This window comes from Malus sylvestris, chromosome 16 (genome assembly GCF_916048215.2).
Source record: "Malus sylvestris chromosome 16, drMalSylv7.2, whole genome shotgun sequence".
Classification (NCBI taxonomy): Eukaryota; Viridiplantae; Streptophyta; class Magnoliopsida; order Rosales; family Rosaceae; genus Malus; species Malus sylvestris.
The window spans coordinates 21028962-21041055 of record NC_062275.1 but is presented as its reverse complement, the minus strand read 5'-3'; the positions used below and the strand labels follow the sequence as shown (position 1 = coordinate 21041055).

Genomic DNA, 12094 nt, shown 5'->3' with positions numbered 1-12094 from the left:
ATTAGATTTATGTTAAATTAAATAGGCTTACTTTATCTCCAACATCAATAGAAGGTCATGAAACCATGGCTTCCACCAGGTACTGGTCACCATCACCTATTCAAACCATCACCTCCAAACTCAACGTACAACCAAAAACTCCACCTTACAACTCAACCCGCCAACAACAAGAAGGTGGTCATGGAGGTTGTTGAAATTGTGTGAACTGCTATGATGCGGCCCCACTATCTTAACTGTCCACAAAGAAGAACTTGACACTTTACCAGCAGAAAATCAGTGATTGAGAAATCACATAAGTGGAAACAAGCTCCTTGAAACCTTATCTGAGTTCTTAACCCTCTTCTTTGTTAGGAGATTTCACGATCTTCATTTTTGTTTTCTATTTTATTTGTGAATTTGTTTATTTATTTTTATTTTTTCATCTTCATGCCTTTTCTGAAATTATTAAATTATTATTTTAGTGGTCAAGTAAGCAAATAAGTGGGACCTATTGTTGCCACATGTACATTTAACGGAAAAATATGTGATAAATTCAAAATGTTGGGTACTTATTTGAAATGTTAAAAAATGTTGAGATAAATTTGAAATGACACTAAGGTGTCAAAAGTATTTGAAGGGTACACTCGGATATTAAGGTGTCTAAGGCATTTGTTGAATTAGCTGGGAAGTGTTCTAAATATATTAATAACGTCTCAAAATTCTACTGCTTAATATTATTTGCAGAAGCTATTTGGTACTATGCTCTAGTGATATGCATTTTTACTTGTATGTGAGAGTGTTAGGTTCGAATATTGGATATGACAAGATTGTGACTAATTTATTCCCCTCTCTCTTAGTGTAAACCGTTGTTCTAAAAAAATTATTTGAACAAGAAAACACGGTACACACTTTACATTTTCCTCCTACATTATATTATATATTTGATTCATGACATCCTAGATTAAGAGCACACACAATTTGTGAACATCCATGATTCATAGAACACAAACCATTGAACCATCCTCTGCCAAGCGTTGGAGATCATTTGAACATGGAAGGAGGCACCTGTGGAGCAACGGTTGGTGGCCCAGTCCAACCTACAAACAAATGAAAAGAAAAATTATTACAACTCCGAAAACAATCTCCAAAAATGATGTTTGATAGTTGATAAATTTAAGGTAATATATAACTACTTTTATATGCTTCGCGATGAGATATATATGTATCTAGGATTAGAGAAACGAACCTTTGGAGGGGTCGAACCCTCTATGTTTGAGCTCAGCATGTTCTTGGCAAAGAGCACATGCGTAGCACCAGAAATGAACACAGAAATCAGAACAAGGCTCCTCCGACAAACCAAAATTTTGGCATAATTTCTCTCTATATAGCCACGAGTAGAACCAATGGCACTGAATCGTGAACAACAACCCGTACACTGTGCTTTGGTTTACGCAAGCTAAAATCATAAAATGCAACCCACAATCATGAATTAGTAACATTGATATATACACGCAAACTAATTAAATATGAGATACTTACACACAAACTAAATATGAGATATCTCTCATATGACCAAAAGAAAAAATGAATTGGTCTCTCATAGTGTGATATATACACACAAACTAAATATGAGATATCGATCATATACAATGGTTTCAAAGTGAAATTAAATCATGGGTATTTAGGAATTTTTTGGGCTCTTGTGACACTTACAGCTTCGTCCTTCATCCACAGTTTCAGCAATTTGGCCGAAGGTGATGCATGGGAGAAAGCATGTTATGTAACCTACACCACAAGATCGATTAATAACAATTCGGTTTGCTGTGTGTATAAAATATGAGAAAAACCATCTTCACTATTGTGGGTGAGGGTAAATATCATCTAACAAAAAAAAAAAAACTAGTCAATTATCACCCCAACTCATGTTTTAGTGTGAATGTACCACCTTTATTGATTTTCGTTAAAATTTTAATAAATTTATCATCTACAGCATATGTGGTGAGTTTCCTTTTAAGGGTATTTTAGCTACTTAAGATATTTGTATGACTAAGGGTAAAAAATCAGTTGACTAAGGCCCCGTTTGGGATTGAGGTGATTTTAAAAAAAACCACTGTGAAAAAAAGCTGAGGGTCATTTTTGTGTTTGGTAAACTGAAAAAAAAGGGCTTATTTTGGAAGCTGCTGTGAGAATAAGCTGAAAATCAAAGGAAAAGTTGAAGCTGCTATTTGTTGCTTTGAAAAAAAGCCAGTTTTTTCAAAGCACACAGAGCTACAGTGCTCCTTTAATGAAAAGACACACTATCATCCTGCTTTTTTTTCCAAAAGCACTTTCACAAAAAAGTTTACCAAACACTCTACTGGCTTTATTTCACAGCCGCTTATTCTCACAGCACAGCCGCTTATTCTCACAGCAGCTTTTTTTCAAAGCACAGCAATACCAAACCAGCCCTAAAGCTCGTGAGACATATTTCTTGTCTACAGAATTCATCCCCTATGTTGTCTATGGGTCTTGGAGTGGTGAAATATGCATGAAAAAGTTATAACTTCCACAACATAGGTCTTGATGTAATTATTAATGAAGATTGACAAAGGTAGTACATCTGCACTAAAGATTAGAGTATGGATGCTGAACTTGCAAGATTTTTTCTTCAACACTACAATATCAAAACATTACCAACAGGCACTAGCTTTGGTGGCACATAATGAAGTTGCTAATCCACTATCAGTGCTTCAGTTCCAATAGTTAACAACTAAGAAGTTGTAGTAGTATAATTAGAAATGGAAAAATATTTTCCCAGGTGAGCAAACAGATGCCAAATGAGTGGTGAAAGAGTACTTTGGTGCCTATCTACAAGAATAAGGGCGACGTACAAAATTGCATGAACTATAGGTATTAAACCAATGAGTCATACAATGAAACTCTGGGAGAGTAATTGAGCATAGATTGAGGCAAGAGACACGGGTTTCGGACAACCAATTTGGGTTCATGCCAAGGCGCTCAACCATGGACGCAATCTATCTCTTACAAAGATTGATGGAAAGATATAGAGATAGGAAAATGGATTTACACATGGTCTTTATAGATTTGGAAAAAGCATATGATAGGGTCCCAAGAGACATTCTTTGGAGGATTTTAGAGAAGAAAGGAGCACGAGTAGCATATATCCAAGCTATAAAAGATATGTATGATGGAGTAAAGACTGCCGTAAGAACTTGATGCGAAATAGATAAGCACACAAATTAAACCCTCTTTTTGTCAAATTGTAGCAAAGATGTAAGTAGGGATCGTTCTAAACCGGGGATTAGGAGGGATTGCTAAACACTTGGAAACTGACTTAAAAACTCAAAAACAAAGTTTAAAACACTAAACTAGACTCAAAGAATGCAAAACTAAAGGTTAAAACACTCAAACAAACCTAAAACTCAAAACAGCAACCTAATGACTCAAAACTGCCTAAAAACCACTTTCTGGGCAGTTTTGAGAACCTAACAAGAACTTGGACGAATTTGAGTGAAAACTTGAATCAAAACACTTAGAAACACAAATCAAAACACTTTCTAACTAATCTAAGACTTCAAAATAAAGGGGGATTTGTTTTGGACGAAAATTGAAAACAAAACAGAAACTTAAAACTAAACAGATTGTAAAACGTTTTTGGATGAAAAGGATGGATAAAAGGCTAGTTAGGAGGTTCTTCTCCACACATGTCACACTTGCAAACAAAACGATTTTCAGTTGTTCTTTCCATAAATTATGAATACTCAACGCCCCAAATTAACCGTGAATTGCACTAATTAACCCTCAGTTTTTCCACGAGTTATTGAGTTGGATGATTGCATACGACAACCCAAAACATTCCCTACAAGTTCCCTACATGAATTGCATAATAGAGATACAAGCAAGAATCATTACGTTCTATGAAAAACATAAGCATTGACGAAGCATTTGTTACTATGAATTGCATGAAACTTATGCCAAGAATTCATTCAACGCGATCGTTTTCAAGCGACCTTCACTACTTGTGATTATAAGATTGTAACTATTAGGTGAAACTCCCTCATAATCTAGCATCATATTCATGCATGAAAACTAAGCGTGCACTCTCAATCAACATACACAAATAAGTTATCAATCAAATAGATGAACGAATTGAATCCACAACTTATGAAATAACAACTGAATGTAATCAAATCATATTGCAAGCATGTACATGGTTTCGAATCACCCCCTAACTAAGAGGGGTTTAGTTCCTCATACTCGCAAAGCAAAGATACATAAATTTAGAAATTAAAACCCAAAGAAAGAAAACACCTAGAAGACTCCAACTTGGCAGCAAGATCATCAATGATTTCCCTTTCCTCCTTGCTGCGGCAGAGAAGTTTAGAACAAGTTTTGGGTGGTATTTAGGGTGTAGAATGGATGGGGAATGGTAGGGAAAGGTTTAGGGTTGATGGGGGTACGGCTAGGGATGATTTTTGGGCAGAATTTTGGGACTTTGGTGATGGGAAGGTGCGGCAGAATGCAAGGGCAGATTTCTGGCGTGAATGATTGTGTATGAGAGGTGGTGCTCTGATCTAGGGGTTATAATGAGTATATATAGGCATCCAAAACCCTAGGGTAATCAGATTAGGGTTTCTAGAAGCCCAAATCCACCAGAAATTAGGTTAAAACAATCAGATTTTTAGTGGGAATAAGGCCTAAGGTGCGGCTAGGGTTAGGGTTTAGAGATGGGCCTATGGTGCGGCAATGTCCAACGTTTGCCTCAGGGATTTCCAATGCACATGACATGTTAAAGATTGTTATCCCCACATATTTGAGTCATCTTTACACAAGCACATACTTAATTAAAGCCACTACTCACTAGTTCACAAGTAATCAATTAAAACAATGCTTTGAATGTAGTAACATGCCTTAGAGAATTCCCTCAATTCCTTACAAGATATACACTCTATTTTCACTCAGATTTTCTAACTCCACACCCTACACTAGTCATATGTCAGAAGATTGATGTAGATATGACAACGAATGCTCACATATATGTATCACAAAGAACGCAATTTCTAGAGTTAAGAAGCATGTTTAGATATGATCTCATGAATGGAATGCTACTACTTAGATGCGAGAACCAGTGACACCATATGCTCATACCAAATTCAAACTCCACAAATTGAAACACATAACACTCAAGATAGAAGTTAAGGGTTGTAATGGGGCTTGGGGTGTTGGTTAACAAGGAAAGGATAGGGAAAACAAACGTTCTTCAAGCAATAGTAAGCAAAGCAATGAAATTGAGACTTAGAATTCACTTAGATTGCAGAAATTAACTTTAAAACACAAGGGGAAGACTTAAACAACTCCTTAGGGCCGAATTCATTGTTTTGGACCCTTACTTCAACAAACAATACTTTGGAACTCTTTTTCTCAACTTTTCAACTCTTTTTTTTCAAACTTTTCATATTTTTTTCTTCAATTTTTCTTTTTCCACGAATTTTTTTTTTCTTTTCTTTTCTTTGCCGTGCCTATGGCACACAATTCCTCATGAAAAACACTTCCCCCACACTTATTTTCTGCCAACATAAATCAAAAGGAATTCAATTTGAATCATGCTTTACTATGCTTCAAGAACAAGGGTATGGATAGTCCTAATCTAGGCTAGGTGAGGGTAATGTGGGTTAACAAAGAATGAAGGTTAACAAGGCTCAACGGGGTTAAACTTAAACATATAATGATATGGGATACACGGCATTTGGCTAAGGTGGTGGTCACTACACAACTTCATCTTGAATATGTGTTATGCAATTCAATGACATGCTTTGAATGAAATGGGCATGAGTTCTAGCATTTGGAACTAAATGATGAAACGCCTTCTAAGTAGCAACCAAGCAAGGAATAATGAGATCATGCAACGACTTAGAAAACAAAGAATGCACAGAATTTAACTCTCCAAATAAACGTTTAGGCTCAAGTCTCACAAGGTTGTATCGTTAGTTTGAGTTCCTTCCTTCAAGCATGTTACAAAAACTGATTTTTCCTTTATGATTGCATGTGAATTCATGAGTTATAACCACAACTAAGCATAAACAAAGGGTAAATCAAACTTTCATCCATGTTAATCACTCTCTTTATCAGCCATGTAATTACAAACCGAATCCTCATCATTGTGTTGGAAGGTACCCTAAGACACAAACAATCACACAAAAACAACTCTTTTTGGGTTTTTAAAACAAATTTTTCAAATTTTTATGTGATTTTCGGATTTTTATGTTAACACACACCAAAACTGCTTAAAAACACTTAAAAACAGTAAGGAACAAGTCTCCAAGTTAAGGGTGATAAAATCCCACGAATTTGCATAAAAAACACTTATTTACCCCCCCACACTTAAATCAAACATTGTCCTCAATGTTTCAAGCATAAAGTTACACAAAACACAAAGAAACCAACAAACAGCAACTTAAATAACTAAACAGGGCAGATTAGAAAACAGCAACAAAGAGAAGGGTTTGAGGAACGCAAATCTGGAATTGGAGTGATTCCTAGGGCTTCCTTTGTTGAATGCATGGGTTGCCTCCCAAGAAGCGCTTGCTTTAACATCTTGTAGCCGGACGATACTTCTCTTTAAGCTCCCCTAGGTCCCATAGCATGGAATTGATCCTTGAATGGAAGGTGATACTTGAAGTGATCCGGCAATGGTTTAAATTCGAGAGTGGGTGCCTGAATCATTAACAACATGTAAGTATAAAACGTAATGGAAATTGCAGAAGGTGACTTACTTGCTTTGTCCGACAAGAACTCAATGACAAACACCACTTCTTTGAAAGTTTCAGGGACTTTGAATTTGGCCAGATTTACTACGATGGTTGTGATTTGTCCCGTGTCATCAAATTCAACTTCTTTGGGGATGGTTGTCTCAAGTACATGCTCTTTGATGAATTCTAGATACTCCCCAGCCACTTTCTTCTCTTGAATCCTTCTTCTTGGTGTACAATTCTCTTCAGGGATTTCAACACAATCTGGAACTTGTTTTGGTGTACCAAGAATTGGGATATCACTTTGCACCTTGGGAAGGGCTTCCACAATGTCTTTTTCACTCTCTTCTTCCTTGGGAATCAAAAACCTACGAGGAAAAGGGACATTTGGTGGAATAGGGTAAGAAAGAATTGAATTTGGAACCAACTTACCTGAGTTGGACGGCATAGGGACTCTAGGAGGCTGCGGCAAGGGTTGTTCTACCCTTGCCGTGGGTGTGTCTTCTTCCTCCTCCTCAATTAGTAGATGTTCGTCCTCCTCTTGGCTTTGTTTGGACGCCCTTGGTTTAGCGCCGACCTCCATGGCACTTCCCAAAGTGATAGCATCATGGATTTCAAAATCTTCCTTCGACTTTTCAATAGTTGAGTTGGAAACTTCACTTTGCTCTTGAATTTGTGCCATGAACTCCATAATCTGCCCAATATGCTTCTCTAATTCACCCGTCTTCTTGGTTTGAATTGGCATCTCTTTGTTTCGATTTTCTACTTCCTGGTACAAAAAGGTGAGTAACTTATTAAACATATCATTATCCAAAGACGTACCTGAATTGAATTGGGCAAATTGTTGTGATGGATGTGATAGTTCATATGGCAAATGATAGAACTCCTCTTCTTGCTGCTAATATCCACCTTGTTGATCCTCCTTGGCTTGATTTTGTGAGCCCTGCAACAAAGAATTTAATTCATTAAGAATTTGATTATAATCTATTGACGAACCTAAATTTGATTGAGCATATTGTATATGAGGTTGTGGTGGCTGCATAGGTCTTGAATAGAACTCTTCATATGGCTGCCAATATGCTTTGTGTTGAACTTGTTGAGCTTCCCACCACATAGAGTTTGAATGATCACTCCAATCGCTTTGTGGATATAGATTGGCTTGGTATCCTTGCCTATAAGACGCACCAAATGTAGGGACACTTTGCATTGTGGTCCTTTCGGCAATCTGTGACAATTGAGAAGTAAGATTTGCTAATTGAGCTTGAATGCTAGCAAAATCCATGTCTTACTTCTCTAGTACCTAAAATCAAAGAAAGAGAACTAAATCAAATATCAAAAGTAACACAAAACAAGGAAAACAAAACTAAGTCAGAAACTAAAACAAAAACAAACTAAACAAAAAGAAAAGAACCAAGGGATTAGCAAAGTTGCTAATCCCCGGCAACGGCGCCAAAAATTTGATGCGAAATAGATAAGCACACAAATTAAACCCTCTTTTTGTCAAATTGTAGCAAAGATGTAAGTAGGGATCGTTCTAAACCGGGGATTAGGAGGGATTGCTAAACACTTGGAAACTGACTTAAAAACTCAAAAACAAAGTTTAAAACACTAAACTAGACTCAAAGAATGCAAAACTAAAGGTTAAAACACTCAAACAAACCTAAAACTCAAAACAGCAACCTAATGACTCAAAACTGCCTAAAAACCACTTTCTGGGCAGTTTTGAGAACCTAACAAGAACTTGGACGAATTTGAGTGAAAACTTGAATCCAAACACTTAGAAACACAAATAAAAACACTTTCTAACTAATCTAAGACTTCAAAATAAAGGGGGATTTGTTTTGGACGAAAATTGAAAACAAAACAGAAACTTAAAACTAAACAGATTGTAAAACGTTTTTGGATGAAAAGGATGGATAAAAGGCTAGTTAGGAGGTTCTTCTCCACACATGTCACACTTGCAAACAAAACGATTTTCAGTTGTTCTTTCCATAAATTATGAATACTCAACGCCCCAAATTAACCGTGAATTGCACTAATTAACCCTCAGTTTTTCCACGAGTTATTGAGTTGGATGATTGCATACGACAACCCAAAACATTCCCTACAAGTTCCCTACATGAATTGCATAATAGAGATACAAGCAAGAATCATTACGTTCTATGAAAAACATAAGCATTGACGAAGCATTTGTTACTATGAATTGCATGAAACTTATGCCAAGAATTCATTCAACGCGATCGTTTTCAAGCGACCTTCACTACTTGTGATTATAAGATTGTAACTATTAGGTGAAACTCCCTCATAATCTAGCATCATATTCATGCATGAAAACTAAGCTTGCACTCTCAATCAACATACACAAATAAGTTATCAATCAAATAGATGAACGAATTGAATCCACAACTTATGAAATAACAACTGAATGTAATCAAATCATATTGCAAGCATGTACATGGTTTCGAATCACCCCCTAACTAAGAGGGGTTTAGTTCCTCATACTCGCAAAGCAAAGATACATAAATTTAGAAATTAAAACCCAAAGAAAGAAAACACCTAGAAGACTCCAACTTGGCAGCAAGATCATCAATGATTTCCCTTTCCTCCTTGCTGCGGCAGAGAAGTTTAGAACAGGTTTTGGGTGGTATTTAGGGTGTAGAATGGATGGGGAATGGTAGGGAAAGGTTTAGGGTTGATGGGGGTACGGCTAGGGATGATTTTTGGGCAGAATTTTGGGACTTTGGTGATGGGAAGGTGCGGCAGAATGCAAGGGCAGATTTCTGGCGTGAATGATTGTGTATGAGAGGTGGTGCTCTGATCTAGGGGTTATAATGAGTATATATAGGCATCCAAAACCCTAGGGTAATCAGATTAGGGTTTCTAGAAGCCCAAATCCACCAGAAATTAGGTTAAAACAATCAGATTTTTAGTGGGAATAAGGCCTAAGGTGCGGCTAGGGTTAGGGTTTAGAGATGGGCCTATGGTGCGGCAATGTCCAAGAATGTAAGGATGGGTCATCTAGAAGCCCAAAGCCAAGAATAGAAACTCTCACAAATGGAAACCTCCAAGAATAGAAACTTCCAACTTTAGAAACTTCGGGTTCTAATTCTGAATTCTTTGTTCTTCACTTTCATTTCTTCATTTCTTAAGCTCCCTTTGACCTTCAACTCGTCCATTTCATCCCAACCTTGTGTTCCAAGCATGTCCTTTTCAATCCAAGCTCACTTTTTGCTCGAAAAGCTCCAAATTGCATCATTTCATGTAATATGTCCTTTAAACCTGAAAACACATGAAAGTAGCTTAAAAGACTACTTTAACGAAGAAAACATAACGAAAATGCATAAGAACTAGCTAATTAAGGCGCATAAATATGCTCCTATCAGAACTCATGAAAGACAAACCGAAAGCTTCCCCATAATTGTAGGGTTACATCAAGGCTCATCCTTAAGTCCTTACCTTTTTGCATTGGTAATGAATGAGTTAACAGGACATACTCAAGATAATATTCCTTAGTGTATGCTTTTCGCAGACGATATAGTGTTGATAGATGAAACTCATGTAGGGGTAAATGCAAAGCTTAACCTTTGGAGAGAAGTGTTGGAATCTAAAGGTCTTCGCCTCAGCCGATCAAAGACAGGATATATGGAGTGCAAGTTCAGTGCAAATGAAGGCCCAAATGAGTTAGGGGTGAGGATTGAAGATCAGGAAGTACCAAAGAGCGACCGCTTTCGCTACCTAGGATCTATCTTGCAAAATAACGGAGAATTAGATAGAGACCTCAATCACATAATACAAGTTGGATGAATGAAGTGGAAGAGTGCATCCGGCATGTTGTGTGACCGTCGTATGCCACTGAAGCTCAAGGGAAAATTTTATAAGACGACAATAAGGCCGGCGATGCTGTATGGCACAAAATGTTGGGCGGTGAGGCATCAACACGTACATAAAATGGGTGTAGCGGAGATGAGGATACTTCGTTGGATGTGTGGGCACACGAGAAAGGATAAGATTAGGAAAGAGGATATCTGAGGTAAAGTAGGAGTAGCCGAAATTGAAGGAAAGATGAGAGAAAATCGGTTATGGTGGTTTGGACATGTGCAATGAAGGCCTACTGACGCTCCGGTTAGAAGATGCGACTACGGGACAGAGGTCCAGGGCTAAAGGGGTAGAGGAAGACCTAAGAAAACTTTGGAAGAGACTCTAAGAAAAGACTTAGAGTACTTGGATCTAACGGAGGACATGACACAGAACCGAGTGTAATGACATTCTAGGATTTATATAGCCGATCCCACTTAGTAGGAAAAAGGCTTTGTTGTTGTTGTTGTAGGTGAGCAAACAATTGAATCTTGCTATATAATAAACGAAATTAATTTGTGCCATACAAAGAGAGTAACTATCTTACATGCAGTAACATCTTCTCCACCGTGACAAAGGCCTCTGGACCACTGGACTGCTGAGGTTGGTCGCGATAATCAACATTCATTTCCGAAAGTAATGCAGGAAGCTTAAGATTTCGTTTTATCAAACTTGCTAAAACAATGCAGAGCAAATGAAAGGAAAGTTAATGTGGTTTAGTGATGTTGGTTACAAGGTTTCTAACGTTTGTAATAATTTATACTCTCCGATATCGAGCTCCAGTTCAACTTACAACAGACATTTGTCTCTGGTAAGTTCGCCTTTGAATTGATTAATTGTAGGGAGACTTTGGATGCGGTCCCTAGTTATGAATAATCTTTGACTGAAACTTTGTTGGTTTTCAATTTTTGATCCAAGTCCCTAAAATTAATTGATAATTTATTTCTATGTACGTTACTATATTTTTTAAATTAAAAATTAAAATTTATAGTTGTTTATAGTAATGAGATTTTAAATAAAAAACATAATTTGTGGGATTAAAAATATTAAAATATAAATATACTATTGTGTGTGTGTGTGTGTAAACATGGGTACATTCATAAAAAATAACCAAAAAATTATTGTATCAAAATATGGGTACATTCTTCAAAATGGGTGCATTTAGCAAAAATAAAAATGGTACAAATAAATAAAAAAATATGGGTACAATACAAATAAAACTTTAAAAAATATGGGCACAAAAAGAAATTAATATATGGGTACAAATTAAAATTGAAAGGAAAATTGGTACAAATTAAAAAAGGGTTGCAAATTAAAAATGGGTACAAACTAAAAATAAAAATATATGATAAAAAAATTTAGCCATAAATATAAATATACTAATTGTAACATTTTTAATATTAAATAAATATATTTAGAAATAAAAAATATTTTATTATTGAAATAATTAATGATATTATTAATACAAAGGACCTTGATCAAAAATTGAAAAGTAATAAGGTTTTAATCAA

General features: G+C 36.4%; 1 pseudogene; it reads right to left on the bottom strand.

Annotated features, from left to right (window-relative positions):
* Positions 1-1020: 1020 nt before the first annotated feature.
* On the bottom strand, positions 1021-11211 carry LOC126606860 (cell number regulator 7-like; annotated as a pseudogene).
* Between the last annotated feature and the right edge of the window lie 883 nt (positions 11212-12094).